The following is a 15,470-nucleotide window of genomic DNA, read 5'->3' on the forward strand; positions in this document are numbered from 1 at the left end:
ATGTTTATGTACCTCATGACCATGGTATTGTCTGTAATCACTTAAAGAGGTTCTGGTGACCATAGGTCATAAAGAGATTTCAAGGCATTGATCACAACTTACATCTCCTTTATTTTAATGTGTTTGGTCTACCTGAATGACTCTACAGGCAGTGCCCTTTACCACCAGGGAATCTGCTCCCCATGCAAAATCTGAACTGCCTGTGGTGAGAGATTGGTTTGGGATCTAATGAGAGAAAGGGAAGCCTGGATCCAGATGAATTTGTTGTCTCCACCAATGCAGTGTCACTTTCAGAAAACCCAAAACTGAAATTTGAGGCTCCAGAGGATGTAAACAGTAGGTCCATTTTTTTTAACCATTGTATCTTTCTCATGTGCAACCTGGTTAAGGAAATCGTGAGAATCACAGAAGCCATGAACCCTCGGAGCTTGATAAATTCTTTTGCTGAAGTCCGACACTGATTGGAGAAGTTCAAGAAACATTCCAAACAAGAATCCACCTTCTTTTGTATCAAAAAATGTCTTTTGAGAAGTATCTAGGAGATAACTGAAAAACGCAATCCTGTGAGATGGAGTCAAGGAGCATTTTGCTATATTTATCTGGAAGTTCAGATAGGTCAGAAGAGATATAACACATGCTAATGACTCTTGACATCTACATAATGACACTGCACATATAAGTAAGTTATCTAAATAAGGAAAATGTTTATGCCATTTAGTTTGCAATAAGTTATGACTGGAACTAGGCTTTTTGTGAAAAACACTTGGAGCTGTAGATAATACAAAGCGTACTGCACAGAATGGATAATGTGAAACAGAGAACTTTAGATATTTCCTGAAGCCTGTGACTATGGGAATGTAGTAAGAAGCATTTTTCATGTTTAGTGTTACCATGTAACTCATGAGAAGAATGAGAGTGTACAGGTTCTGGAAGAATGAGAGTTTACAGGTTCTGGAAGAATGAGAGTTTACAGGTTCTGGAAGATAGCTCATGAGAGGAATAAGAGGCAACAGGCTCTGTAAAGTCAACATTTTGAATTTTGGTACTTTCATATACAAATTTAGAAATGAAAGATCTAACACTGGTCTCCAACAGCCCTCTTTCTTTGGTACCAGAAATAATCTGGAATAGAAGCCTTTGCCCCTTTAATGTATAGATATTGGTCCTAAGACTTTTTGGCTGTGTAAAGGTTGAAAAACCTGAAGAAAATAATCTGTTTGGTTCAGTGGATGGGTGGGACTTCCCCTGAAAACCAGGTTTTTATATCCAATACCATATGTAACACTCCTGCACTATTTTTACCATACAAGAGTCTGAGACAATCTTTTGCCAAAGGGGACATTAAGGACCAGTTTGTGAGACAGATTTGAAGAGATATTGGCCGACGGAGTGGGAGGAGGATGCCGGCACAGACATTCTGTACTGTTGTTCTGTCCACTTTCTTGACAGGATCCTTATTTCTTATTTCCCTCCAGCTATCTCTTTTTAGTACCATGATCACCAGAAAATGGTTAGTTTTGCTTATTTACCTTTTTCTGTGAAAGAGGGAGGCAAATGCATTTTGTATTAGAGAACATGAAAAATCCTGGAAACTCTCTGAATGTATTTTCCTCTTTCACCATATTGTCTGAGAAACTGGGTAGCAGATGAGCCAAATACCTTCTTATCTAAAGCAGAATCTATGATGTCAGACTTTACCTAATCAGCAAATGTTTAATTATGTACCACAGCATACCTTCCCAACACTGTAGCAGTAGCAGTGGCCCTAGGCACAGTATCAGCACAATCATATATACTCTTCAAAGCATGCTTGGATACCTGGGACAAGGGAGAAACAGTCTGATTTAAAAAAGAACTTTCTTCTGTATGCAGAGAAGTAGCACCTTTCCTCAGATTACCCATGTAGTGAACTTTTACATTTATGCCTGGTAATTGAGAATTATGAAAGCCAAAGTGGAAGAAGAAAATATTATCTTACCTAGATGGTCTGACACCTTACATTCCTCGTCACCAGGTGAAGAGTTGATATTCAAAACCAATCTATTCCCAGCAGTAGACACAGTGGAGATTGTTGCTGGGTCAGATCTAAGGCGAGAGAAAACAAATGCATTAGCCTGAGGAACCTTATACAGTTTAGATGTTTTTTTTAAGAGACTGACGTCTGGGTATCAGGATGAGTACAGGCAGCAGTCAGTACATCCTCCAAGGCTGGCAGTACACGAGGGATGGGAAAAGAATGAGGAATATCCATTGTAACATAACACAGGACGGCACAGTGGTATAGCGGTTAGTACTGCTGCTTTACAGCAAGAGGTTCTCTGGTTTGGGTCTCAGCTGGGGTACCTTTTGTGTGGAGTCTGCATGTCCTCCCTGCATTCATCTGGCTTCCTCCCACATTCCAAAGACATGCAGTAGGTGGGATGGGCACTCTAAATTGGCCCTAGGTGTGAGTGTGTGCATGCGAGTGTGTGGTGCACCCTTTGAGGAGGGTTAGGCAGTGGGCTAGCAACCTGATCCCGTAAAAGCTGTACCTGCTACAAAAACAATGAGTGCTGAAGGGTGCTCATTGCCAGATGTGCTGAATGCATGAGAGTGAATCCAGGATCCAGGAGGAACATAATGTATCTCCTCGGTTATGGCAATTCCCATACAAATGCCTAATTTATTGTGGCTATGGCCTGATTAAAAGAAAATTCCTCCACATGAGGAAAACAAATTGCATTTACTTCAGTCAGAAAGTTAGGCTTGAGAACCTGATGGAGATTAAGCCCCATGTCTTCCATAATCAGAATCAACAGGTACTGGAAGTGGAGGGGGGAGAAGGAGGGACATGTGGGAGAAGAGGAAGGGAATAAAACAAAAACTTCTTCAGAAACTACAAGTCAAATGAGAAAAACATTTAAAAAGAATCACATGACTAAACACTACCAATTATTAAATAGTGGGTGTTTTCACAAAAGGAAATAGTTGAACTGAAATTTAAAGTACAAGTGAAAACTATCAGTGTAACTTTAGCATCAGTAAAAAACACTTTATATTTATGTGTTCATTTTTTTTTGTTGTTCAATTTTTTTGTATTTATTTATTTTTTTATATTTTTAATTATATGACATTAGTATATATATATATATATATATATATATATATATATATATATATATATATATATATATATATATATATTATTCTTCACTTGTACTTTAAATTGCATTTCAACTATTTCCCCTTTGTGACAACACCCACTATTTAATGATTGGTAGTGTTTACTCATGTGATTTTTTTTTACCTCTCTTAAAACTGCTTTTCTCATTTGATTTGTATTTTCTGATCAAGTTCTTGTTTTTGCTATTAAAGAGCAAAAACACTGAAAAATACAAGCTATGTCTAGAGCCTTGCCTAGGTGGTTGCTATTTTCTCAGTAACTAAGTTTTGTTTGTGTTCTACTACACTTCTGTTGTTCTTTATTAAATTATCACTTAAGACATAAGTAAACTTACATTAGCAGAAAAGAAAACAAACCATTTTAACATTTTTTTCCATTTAAATACAATATACATCAGTTATATTTTCTTTGCTCCTATCATCAGTCCAATGTTACAAGAAATTTCAGAATTCGTGCCTTCCCTTAAACCTCACTCCTCCTGAGCATTATTATGCATGTTCTGTTCCCACAATTTCCACTTACTTCTATGTAATTTGCTCTTTCCCTTTTCTAAAGATCCCTCTTCCTTTATCGCTTTTATAACATTCAATACCTCAAATACAGTTGGATTAGACTTTGATTAACAGTAATTACTTCTTGAGATAAATAAAGTTGAATCTTTTATTTTTCCTTAATAGGAGTCCTTGTGGAAGAAGACCAATTCAAAGGAGGGATATCAGACCAATTTAATGGTCTCTTTCCTCAGTCACCCCCTGAAGAATCTCCAAAAGTGTCTCCCAGCCATAAATAAGACAGTTCCTCTATGACAAAATCAGGGAAGAGACTGTGGCTGACCCCTGGTTCATGGTGGCCTAAAGGACTACACCAGAGGAAGAAGAGGGGTAATTGAGTGGTCTGAGGGAGAACTAATGGCCACTGCAGGTTCACCTACTAACAGCTGAGATGTAGACTGAGCTTGGGTAGTCAGAAAGGGCACCGTGGTAAGTGCTTTTTTTTCTTTCTAGGAACAGCATGAGTGAAACCAGCAGGACAGGAGTAAATATCCATGCTGTAGCTGAGGAAGAGAAGTCAAAATTAGTAAGCACTGCTGGAGTGAGTCTGTCTGAAAGTAAGCCGTCACCTAGTGCACAGAAGTAGTACACTTACATTCATACTTTCAGCAGCCCGTTCACAAAGTAAAAGCAAAGTAGCACATGATTTCCCTGTCAGCACTTCTTTTACTAAAATAAAAACACTGACAGTAAAAAAAAAAAAACTTTTAGTCACAATTTTAAAAGTTTACACAAGCTGAACACAAATGTAATCAAAATTAGCTGCTAATTAGCTAAGTAAGACAGGTAGCTAAAACTATCAGTTCCTGATAGGAAATTTCTGATACTGATAAAAAAAATACCATTTTTTAAGGGGAATATTGTTTTTAGTCAGAACTTTAAATAAAATATATATTTTCTTAAAAGGGCAACCATTTCTGTGTGATGGGGTTCGACAACAGTGACTTATTTGCTAGAAATTAAGTTCTTAGCCATCTGCTGCTTCTGTGAAACCCAGGAGATGCTTCTTCTTGAGATGGCAAGAAACTGCTGAAGAAATCTTCACTCTGATTGCTGATATTCCTCCCTGGGGCTAGCCAATCAGCATTCAGAGTGAATGTGCATGTATATGTGTGTGTGTGTGTGTGTGTGTGTGTGTGTGTGTGTGTGTGTGTGTGTGTGTGTGTGTGTGTGTGTGTGTGTGTGAGCTTTGCAAAGCTGGTGAGTTGTTTTTTCCAAGGTAGAGAAACAACCCATACAGTCTAAGGCTGCTGCAGAAGTGGGAATGATGAACATCTTTAGTTTCAAGCATGGGAACTCAGATTTTCCATTTGTTTCTCATTGTTTCATAGTCACTTCTAAAAATCAGTGTCTACTTTACTGTGTGAGATGAGACAAATTATGGCAAGCTTTTTGTTAGAAGAAAGAGGAATCTACAGTATGGGGAAAATGCTTCAGTCATCTTGGTAGCCAACATTTGCTTCCAGCCCGTCACCTGAATTACTATTCAAAGAACAACTCAGGAAGTAGCATACAAAACCAGTTATAAAATTCATAGTAAGGAAACAAGGAACACAAAAACTTTGCAACCCTTATTCAGATTGGCCTCAATCACAGCTCCATGTTCTACAATAAGGTTTATTTCAGTTTTTAGATTTGTAAACAGCTACTAAGCTAAATGGTCCTCCTAGTCTCTAGTAAATTATCTATAGTATAAAGCGCTGCTTTATTCTCTTACTCTAAATCACTATCCTGTATGTATTTAAAATGTTTACTTTTATTCTAAGTTGTTGTTGTTTGTCTTTCGGCTTTTCCCGGTCAGGGTTCGCCACAGAGGAACTCCGGTCCGCTAATGATTGGCAGTAGATTTTCATGAATGTCGAGGTGCCAGCACGATGTCCAACCATTAACAAAGGCATGCCCATTTACGCATGTCTTTCGAACGCCACCCAACCATGGGGAGGACATGCAGACTCCACACAGAAGGCACTCCCCGCACTCCAGCCGAAAATCGAATGGGAGAACCTCTTGCTGTGAGGCAACAACGCTACTGCTGCACCACCGTGGCATATTACTTTTATTCTAAGTACAGTTCTATTTATGTGTGGCCTCTCCATCCTCTTTCTTCTGGTATGCTGTCCCTAGACTCACTGTGCTGATTATTAAATGGTTTAGACAACTCCTATACAGCTCTCAATATGTCTGCTGTGTGCCGCATCCCCTACCATCTCTTTGACTATGCTTCATTTGCTTGGGTTGTGTGACCTAGCCTATTTCCCACCACTGTCATTCTTCTGGCATTTATTTTATTTATTTATTTTATTTATTCCAATTTGATGACTGGGGAAGTCCACTGGGCCAAGAAGAGCCCATTTTCAGTGGAGGCCCCGGGAGAAAGCTCCAACAACATGTTACAGACAGTTAGAAAATTCATCATAATTAATCAAAAAAAGCATTATAATTATGTACTTACATACAAAGGATGGCATAATGCAGCATAAAGGATAAGTAGAGCAGTATAAGATACATTTTAGGGTAGACTGATAGCATAGTACAGACTGGGGAATAAAACAGTCTTTATAGGAGAAATACAGGTAATGGAATGTTGATGTGGATGGTTGAATTTACAGAAATGAATTTATTTGATATAATGACATGAGTTCCATCAAATAAGGTCATCAAGGTGGAGTAGGAAAATTGTCCAGTACTGTTAGTGGGGAGTAATTTGTAGAAATGAGAGGGTATGGGTGGGCTTATGTAGGAGCATGGCATGGACATGCCCATTTTGAGTAAAGGTGCGAGTTTAAGTGAGATTTAAAGATGGAGTGATTAGAAATATTGTGAAGTGGGGGGGGGTCCATAGTTTAGCTATGGTGCAGGGCAGTAGATGTTGGCCAGGGGGATGTGAGGGTTTGTAGATTTGTAGGAGTTTTTGGTTTTCAGATCTGAGAGTGCAGTTAGGAGTGTAGGGGGGTAAGGGCTGTAGTGAGAGAAGGGCAGTTGTAGGGTTTGAAGATGAGTTTGTGGGCATTGGTGAGATGAAGGAATTTTAAGTAGTTGAGGAGTTCCAGCCATTGCAGGGTGAGGAGGGACTGGCGGTGGTGGGTAGAGTATTTAGATTTGGTAGTGAACTTGCTTATTTTATGGTAGCAGGACTCAAGTTTGGCTTGCAGGCCAAGCTGGAGATTGGATAACAGAGGTGCACCATACAAAAGAGAGGGTAGAAGGTAGGAGGAGACTAACTTTTATCTGGTGGAGGGGCTGAGGTAGTGGTTATGTCTGTATAGGAGTCCTAGATTTTGGTGGTGTTTTTTAATGGTGGAATGGATATGGATGTTGAATTTTGGTTTTTCATCTATGGTGATAATGAGCAGCTTGGTACTGGATATAATTTCAACTGAGGTGTTGGTTTGTCTGAATATGGAAAAAGAATGTATGTCAATGGAGTTTTTTTCTTGAAGGTGTGAAGATCATCAGTTTAGTTTTAGTTGCATTTAGGGCCAAGTGGCTGTTTTGCATCCAGGTTTCAGTTTTAGAGAAGGCAGACTGTGTTTTTAAGAGAAGTTCAGAGGGGGAGTAAGCTAAGCGGATGATTGTTGAGTCATCTGCATACTGTATGAGGGAGGATTCTGGGATGGTGTGGTGGAAGTTGTTGATAAATATATTGAAGAGGAGGGGTCTGAGTATAGAACCTTGGGGTACTCCGGTGGGGGTTGGTAGGAAGGGAGAGGTTGAGGTTTTCCATTGCATAGCCTGTTGACAATCAGAGAGGTAGCTGGAGAACCATGCTATGGTGAGGAGAGAGAGGCAGAGAGAGGAAAGTTGAGATATGAGTAGGGGGGTGGGAGATGGTATCAAAAGCTTTAGACAGGTCAAGGAACAGAATAGAGACAAGTTTGCCAGAGTCCCGCGCTAGGTTAATACTTTTAAGAAAGGAAAAGAGGGCAGTCATAGTGATGTGACCAGGGTGGAAGCCATGTTGAGTGAGGGTAAGAAAGTTGTGTGTGAAGTATGGCATTAGTTGTGAGTGGATAGCTTTTTCTAATATTTTGGAAAGGGGGCAGAGGATGGCAATAGGTCTGAAATTTGTGGTGTCAGTGTTTTTGCCACCCCTATGGAGTGGGATGATGTAAGTGTGGTGCCAGATAGAAGGGACATAGGATTCCTGGATGGATCTGTTTATTAAGATGGACATGGGAAAGGCTATGCTGTCTGCAGATTGTTTGAGGAAGGCTGCTGGTAGGTTATCGAGTGCATTGCAGCAGGGTTTGAGTTTGAGGAGTAGTTGTTTTATTTTATTTGTGGGGATGGGTTTTAGTTTGAAAGTAGGAGAGGGAGAGGTGTGGGTGGAGGGATAAGGGGGATTGGAAGGGTTAGGGGTGGAGGGGAGGTGGGGAACGTGGAGGACAATTTAGTTATGCATTCCATGAAGAAGGTGTTGAACTGAGTGGCAGTTTTAATGTCTGGAGAAGTTGGGGTTGGGACAGGGGGGTTTCTTTATTTCCTGGGTGTAGGAGGGAGGAGATGGAGTCCCAGAATTATTTTGGGTTAGATGGGTGCTCAGATTGGATTTTGAAGTAGTAGGCTTTGCGATCTTTTGTTATACATTTCTTATGGAGTTTAGTAATTGTTTAAATTCTAGTAGAGAGTTGGGTTGTTTGTTTTTCTGGTATTGTTTCTATTTTTTGTCTCTTAGCTGCATTTTTAGTTTAGTATCCTTAGGAAGCCAGGGGGAGGGATTGGATTTTATGCGCTTGGTTCTTAGGGGGGGGCTTGGTGGCCAAGAAGTTTAAGGAATGACTCATTCAAGTAGGTTACAGCGTTGTCAAGGGGTAGGGTTTATAGTGAGGACCAGTCAGTGTGCTTTAGACATTTACAGAATGTATGGGGGTTGAATGAGGAGAGGTTGCGGGTTTGGATATAGTGGTGTTGCTTTTGAAAGGGAGAGGTGAGATGGTCGCGAAGGTTGGGAGGTGGTCATTGAGAGGGTCTGGGAGGATTCCAGCTTGTGAGATGATGTTGGGGTGGGAAATTAAGATCCAATCATTAATGGTGCCTGAGGAACCATCTACCATTTGGCATGGTAGTTTTCTCCTGTGACTCTTCTCCTGGAATATTCTCTTCAACTTCCCCTCTTCCTTGTCAAGTCTAGTTTTGCCATGGAACTATGGGGACATGAAAAACTATTCTCACTACAGGACCACACACTGGACTGTTAGCCTCTACCTAATATAGCTCTTTGCTAAAGCCCCCCAAGAGATTTAGTAATGTAAACACTTAAGGTGGGGAGATGCAACACAACCACAAAATGAAGCAATGTGATAGGATGCCATATTCTAAATGTATTTTGAGTACAATGCAATATACACTACAAGTTACTTGTCTAAAAACAACATGAACAGAGCTTTGATTTACATAGGAGCTTATACTAATCAGAGCCAAATGAACAACTTTTCATTCTCCAAGGACCAGAAGCATACTCTTTTAGTCTACCCTTCTCTCATACAAGATTTTCTCACTGATTTATTATGTGTTTATTCTCCTAATATTTAGATATCCATTTATGTCTATAATTTGATTTTCAGTGATATTTTTTCTTGCAACTCACCATAACATTTTCCAGTCTCAAGAGTTAAGTTATATTAGTTTACTGGGTAAAGGGGACAAGTCTACATGCATTAGTGGTGTGGGAGCTTGCCCCCTCAAATAACAAGTGTTGACAAATGTCCATTTGATTAAACTGCCTTGGTGGTTTAATGCTTGCAGAAAAACAAGCCAGCTTCATAAGTCATAACAACTTTCTATTGTTTGCTACTCTTTTATCCCTAATTCAAGTGTTGTGCAGTATTCCACACACCACTGCTGTACATGTACTGTGCTGTACAAATAACATTATAACACATCAAAAGCATGTCAGATATCCTACTTATTACCTCAGAATATAAGGCTGCACCTATGATGGATCTAAATTATTTACACAACTTTTACCCATAGGCATTATCTGGAAATAATCTTAGGTTCCGTGCTCAAGCTGCTGACTTATATTATTGATTATTGAAATATATAAATATTTATTAGTTTAGGCTGTTGCAAAAAAGTGTAAAATCCCATGAATGGAGGAACTCCCTGATCATCCTCAGTATGAAGCTGAGATCCCTCATAAAATCCTCCAAAGCTAGTTACGAAAACAAAATAGCCACTGATTCTAAAGACGACCACAAAGCATTCTACAGCTATGTCAAGAATCTCAATGACAACATTCAGATCTGCTCTGAGTTACAGCACAATGGCACTAAATATACAGAACCAATTGATATTGCCAACATCCTGGCAGATAGGTTCAGTGCTAACTTTACCCCTCCCTCACCCCCTAAAGGGCCTATCTCTATACCGGAAGAATGCAAAGTTCTTATAATCACAGCTGCACAGGTAAAAAACACACTCTCCAAAGCCAAGAACACAGCATCCATGGGACCTGACAACATCCCAGGCTGCGTTCAACATGAACTACAGAACAAACTGGCACCCTACCTAAGTACCATGTTCATTCATAGCCTCACCTCAGGCTTTGTGCACACTGAATGTCGCACAGCAACGGTTATCCCACTCCACAAAGGGGGAGCCACCATGGACCTCGGGAACTACCGCCCCATTAGCCTGACAAACCTGGTCTGCAAGGCTATGGAACATATCATCATGGAACTTATAAATAATGACATTGGTAATCTCCATACTCTGGACCCTACCCAGTTCAGGTTTGTAAAAGGTAGATCATGTCTCCTAAACCTAAAAGACTTCTTTGAAGCGGTCACCAAAGGCGTAGATGAGGGTAAGGTGGTTCACACAGCCTATCTAGATCTCGCCAAGGCTTTTGCCACCATCCCCCACTTTGGAATTATAGATAAACTCACTAAACTAGGTATAAATCCCTATGTCACAAGATGGATTGCCAACTGGCTCAATGACAGAACCCACACTGTGAAAGTAGCAGACTTTAAATCCAACTTCAGACCAGTGACAAGTGGAGTACCACAGGGTTCAGTCCTGGGTCCTCTCCTGTTTGGTATTTGCTTCTCTGAGGTACAGGCTAACACAGAAGGTCTTTGGCTAACAAAGTTCACAGATGACTGCAAACTAGGAGCCATAATCAAAACTCCTAATGATGTGGACATCCTACAAAAGGGCCTCACTAAGAGATATGCCTGGCGTCAAAGCCATGGCTTCAAGCTCAATGCCAAAAAGTGCATTGTCATCCCTTTTGGTAAAAACTCTGTACCCATGAACTACCACATAGGCGGTAATCTACTTAACACCGAAAGTGTGATAAGAGACCTTGGGACACAGGTGGACAGTAGTCTCTCCTTTGCTAATCACATCACCACAGTAGTCAGGAAATCCTTCTACATGGCACACCTCATCACAAAAGGTTTCTCATCCAGGAAAAAAGAGGTCATTATTCCCCTCTACCCATCACTCATTAGACCCATTATAGAGTACAACGCCCCTTTTGGTATGTACCTCATGAGACATCTACAACAACTGAAAAGGCCGCAGAAATACCTTGCAAAGAGGATTACCAGCCTTAAACAGATGCCCTACGCAGATTGTCTCAAAAAACTCCAGCTTTACTCTGTTGCATATCGCCTACTCAGAGGCGATCTCTGCCTAACATACAAAGCTATGTCAAACCCAGAGCTGTTGGACATGCTCCACTTAAAGAAATCCCAATCCCTCCAAGCTACACGCTCTAGGGACGTAAACCTTGTCACCACAATAAACAGAACATGCTGGAGGGATAGATTCCTGTCCCAGAGACTTCCCATACTCTGGAACAAACTACCTATCTATATCAAACAAAGCTCCTCATTAGCACTCTTCAAGAAAAATCTTGATGATTGGATGGGAGATAGAAAATTCACCCTGGGGATCACTTCTGTGGCTCTGCTCGACAGAGGCATTGGAAAATAATTTTCTTGGGTGGCAAAAGCCAATGTACCATTTGGCTAGGCTTATATAGGCCCTAGGGCCAATATCCTAGTACCTACCTATGAACCTATGATGCAACAGACACTAATGCCTGATTTCAAGCAAAAGAAAAAGACTTTGGCTGGTATCTTAAAATCATATGAACCTATGAATACTGCCCATAATTTTGAAAATTAAAACTCACTTTATTGAATATATTTTGTTTATAAATTTCAACCTTAACAACTACATTTTGTTGCTAGTATTACACAGAATAAATGAAAGTGGAAAGTAAACTCACTAGGTTGACCATGTTTCCTTTCCATTTACATATGTTCATAAACTATATAGAAAGACCCTCAAAATAGCAAATGATGGAGAGAGAGACAGTGAGAGAAAGAGACTGCCATTTATTGAGAATATTTAAGCAGGGCAACTCCCTATACATACAGGAAACCTTGAGGCTTTTGTTTTTCAAACAGAATATGATACAAAAATGCTTGAAATATTTCATTTAAGACTGCAGTGTACTGTTTCACTTAAAAACAAAACATTTCCTCCTACATTTTAAGTTTGTGCCTCCTGGGGGTATGATGAGATGATGAGAGTTAATAACTCAGGTGTCCCACTGACCACTGTCTTGATTTTTACCTAATGTTACATTGTATGAAAGACTGAAGGCATGGGTATTCTATCCAGTTATTTTAAATTTGCAATCCAAGTATGCCAACTCAGGCAATTTTTTAAAGAACACACAAGGAATATTTAGCTCCATATAAAGATCATATTCAATATGCAGTAGATACAAGAATGCATTTGTGCAAATAACACATATAATTAGATAATGTCAATACAGCACCCATTGCCATATATACACATTAAATGTTGTTTAAAAAGTTTACAGAAAAGAGAATACAAATATTTCATTTCAACAGAATTTTGAAATGAACGCCTGATTGCAAACTACGGAATTGTGCATGGTTCAAGGAAGTTTGCAGTTCCAGCAGCTATTACTGGACATGTGCAGAAGGTATTTCTGAAAGACAGCTTAGAGGCGGCATGCTGATAACTTGTAGCAATTTGCTCTAAACAGAAGGGATGCAATTACTAATGGCCCTATATCTCCACCTTTCTTTGTCTGTAGATTAAAGTTAGGGGTCATGGTCTCATAGGACCTTAGTCTTCTTGGAGAGTATACATAATCGAAAGAGAACATATGGGGGGAGGGTAGTCAGTTTGCAGTTGGGAGAAAGCAAAACAAAGCTGATGAAAAAATATCATTGGTGATATGGCATCCAGTCTAAATGTCTGAGCAAGGTGCACTGATGTGCGTTCCAAGGTGTACCAATTATGAACGTTGCAGACAGATTAAAAAAATAGCTAATAAGGTTGACGGTGACCTCACTGTCTCTGAAAATAAAGTAAGAGATTACTTTACTAGGCAGAGAAGACCCAAGTCTATAGAAGTTTTTGCACTACAGATCGTACTATTGTGTAGGTCACTGTATTATCAAAGAGAAGAGGCAAAGATTACATTTCTTCAACCAGGCCAATTTCCATGGAAAGGTTACAGCAAGTGTCTTCTTGTTTTGTTTTTTTTCTGTTTCTTTCTTTTTGTCTGTAACAACCAATATCACCTTACATTTATGTCAAGTGGAAACAAACTAGTATTCTCCATTGTGACGGGAATATGCGCGCGCACACACACACACACACACACACACACACACACACACACACACACACACACACACACACACACACACACACACACACACACACAGTCCAGCATTTAAAAAAAAATACATAATTTCCTGCCAAAGGGTGCTACAAAGTCTCTAAGGAACTAAAGTGACTTAGTTTGAAAGGTGCAAGTCAGAAACTTCTCAATAGAAATGACACATGGGGAGACAGGAATGTATAAGTTGGTTAAGTGGAAAGGGGCCAAGCACAAACGAGTGGCAGGCAGATCAAATGTCAATGCTAAGCCTGTTCATAAGGGCACACCTACAGGAAATTACCAATGCTGTACTAAGAAACACCTCCAAAATGTTAGCAAGTCAAGTAGTCTATTTCTAAAAGAAGATCAAAAGGCATGCTGTTTTTTTTTCCAAAAATCTAAACCGTCACAGACAAATGATGCAATTGTGCAGATTAATGCAGCAAAAACTACAGAAGTAATCAACACGTGGTCTCAGGATATAGAGACTACAGTTGTTTAAGTAAACATACCATAACAGTAGATGTTTGAATGATCACTGCTGCAGTAGCCTTAGCTATACAGGTTATATCCTGTATAGGATATAACAGATGGTGAGCTTCCAAAGCTTGAGAGCACTTTTCACATGCCAAAATCATTAGTCAGATTAAGTTGAGTTTACTAAAAAGACAAGTTTGGGTGCCAAGTCCCTCAAAGTTTTCATGCCAATTGAGAGAGCAAGACTAAGAACTGAGAGGGCATTGCTACAAAAAGAAAAGACAGAATACATATCCACACCCTGGCATAAAAAACACACCAAAAACAAGAGAGGGGTGGAAGGAGAGGCTACTGTATCAATGATCATTCGAACATCTACTGTTATGACATTTACATACACATCTCTACTATGTTCTTCATGTTGATTACCGCTGCAATAGCCTAAACAACATTGGTCAATTACAATAGCTTAGAAAAACTGGGAGGTGGAAGGGGAAGATCCAGGACATCCTAGAGAATAGTCCTAGCAAAGTCTGTCCTAGACCTGAAAAAGAATCTAGTTTATAGTGATTTGTAACTATGTATACAAATGAAGAAGTTGCTTTTTCTAGAATAATTCTGGAGGTCAACAATTTCCAAAAAGCCTTAAATAAAACCAAGGCCCTGATAGAGTGATACTTGACTCAGCCTGGAATAGTTTTGTTGTGGTGGGAATAAAAAAAGTAATAGCCTGAGAAAACCATCTGGACATACTCTGCTTTGACACAGGTTATTCCCTCTCCAAATATTCACAAGAAATGATCATCTGATCAGAATTCTGAAAGAGTTTTGTTCTGTCTAGATAGTACCTGAGTTGTCTGTAGATATCTAAGGTATGAAGTATTCCTTCTCCCTCATTTTTAGAGTCTTGAAAGTAGACAGAGATGGATAGTTTGGGATAGAGTAAACTCAGATACCATTTTAGGCATTAAAGAAGGATTAGTTCTCAAAGAAACCCTGTCTCTGTGAAAGATGAGATAAGGTTGACCCACCAAAAGAGCTTGGAACTTTGGTATCCTTTTGCAGAGGTCAGAGCAATTAGCAAAACTGTTTTCAACATTAAGAACCTAAAATCAACCAAATGAGCTGTTTCAAATGCAGCAAATGTTAGCTTTTTAACACAAAATCAAGATCCCAAGGAGGACACACTTATTTTCTGGGAAGCTTCTTCTATAACACCCCTTTCATTTTCACATGAGACTGCATTGAAAGCGAGGGATCCATCGACAGATATGCTGAAAAGTTTAACAAATGAACTTTAATGGAGAAGTGAGACAAGCAATAAGATAGAAACTCACACAAATACTGTAAAACCAGAAAAACACTAGCCATGAATGGGTGCTGGTTGTTTTGTTAGCACCAAGTAGAAGAACTTTTCCATCTGCTTATATATGATTTTCAAGAAGCAGTTTTTCCTACTGCACATTATCAGTAAAGAGGTGCCTAAAGGGAATTAAGACCATGTCATTCAGGCAGTCAACTGAAGTTGATTGGGCCTGGGGTGTATTTTATTTCACATTTGTTGACTGGGATAGTCCGACTGGATACATGTCCATTTTCAGCGGAGGCCTGGGGA

Source organism: Protopterus annectens, chromosome 5.part0 (genome assembly GCF_019279795.1).
Source record: "Protopterus annectens isolate FY-2018-M chromosome 5.part0, PAN1.0, whole genome shotgun sequence".
Lineage (NCBI taxonomy): Eukaryota > Metazoa > Chordata > Ceratodontiformes > Protopteridae > Protopterus > Protopterus annectens.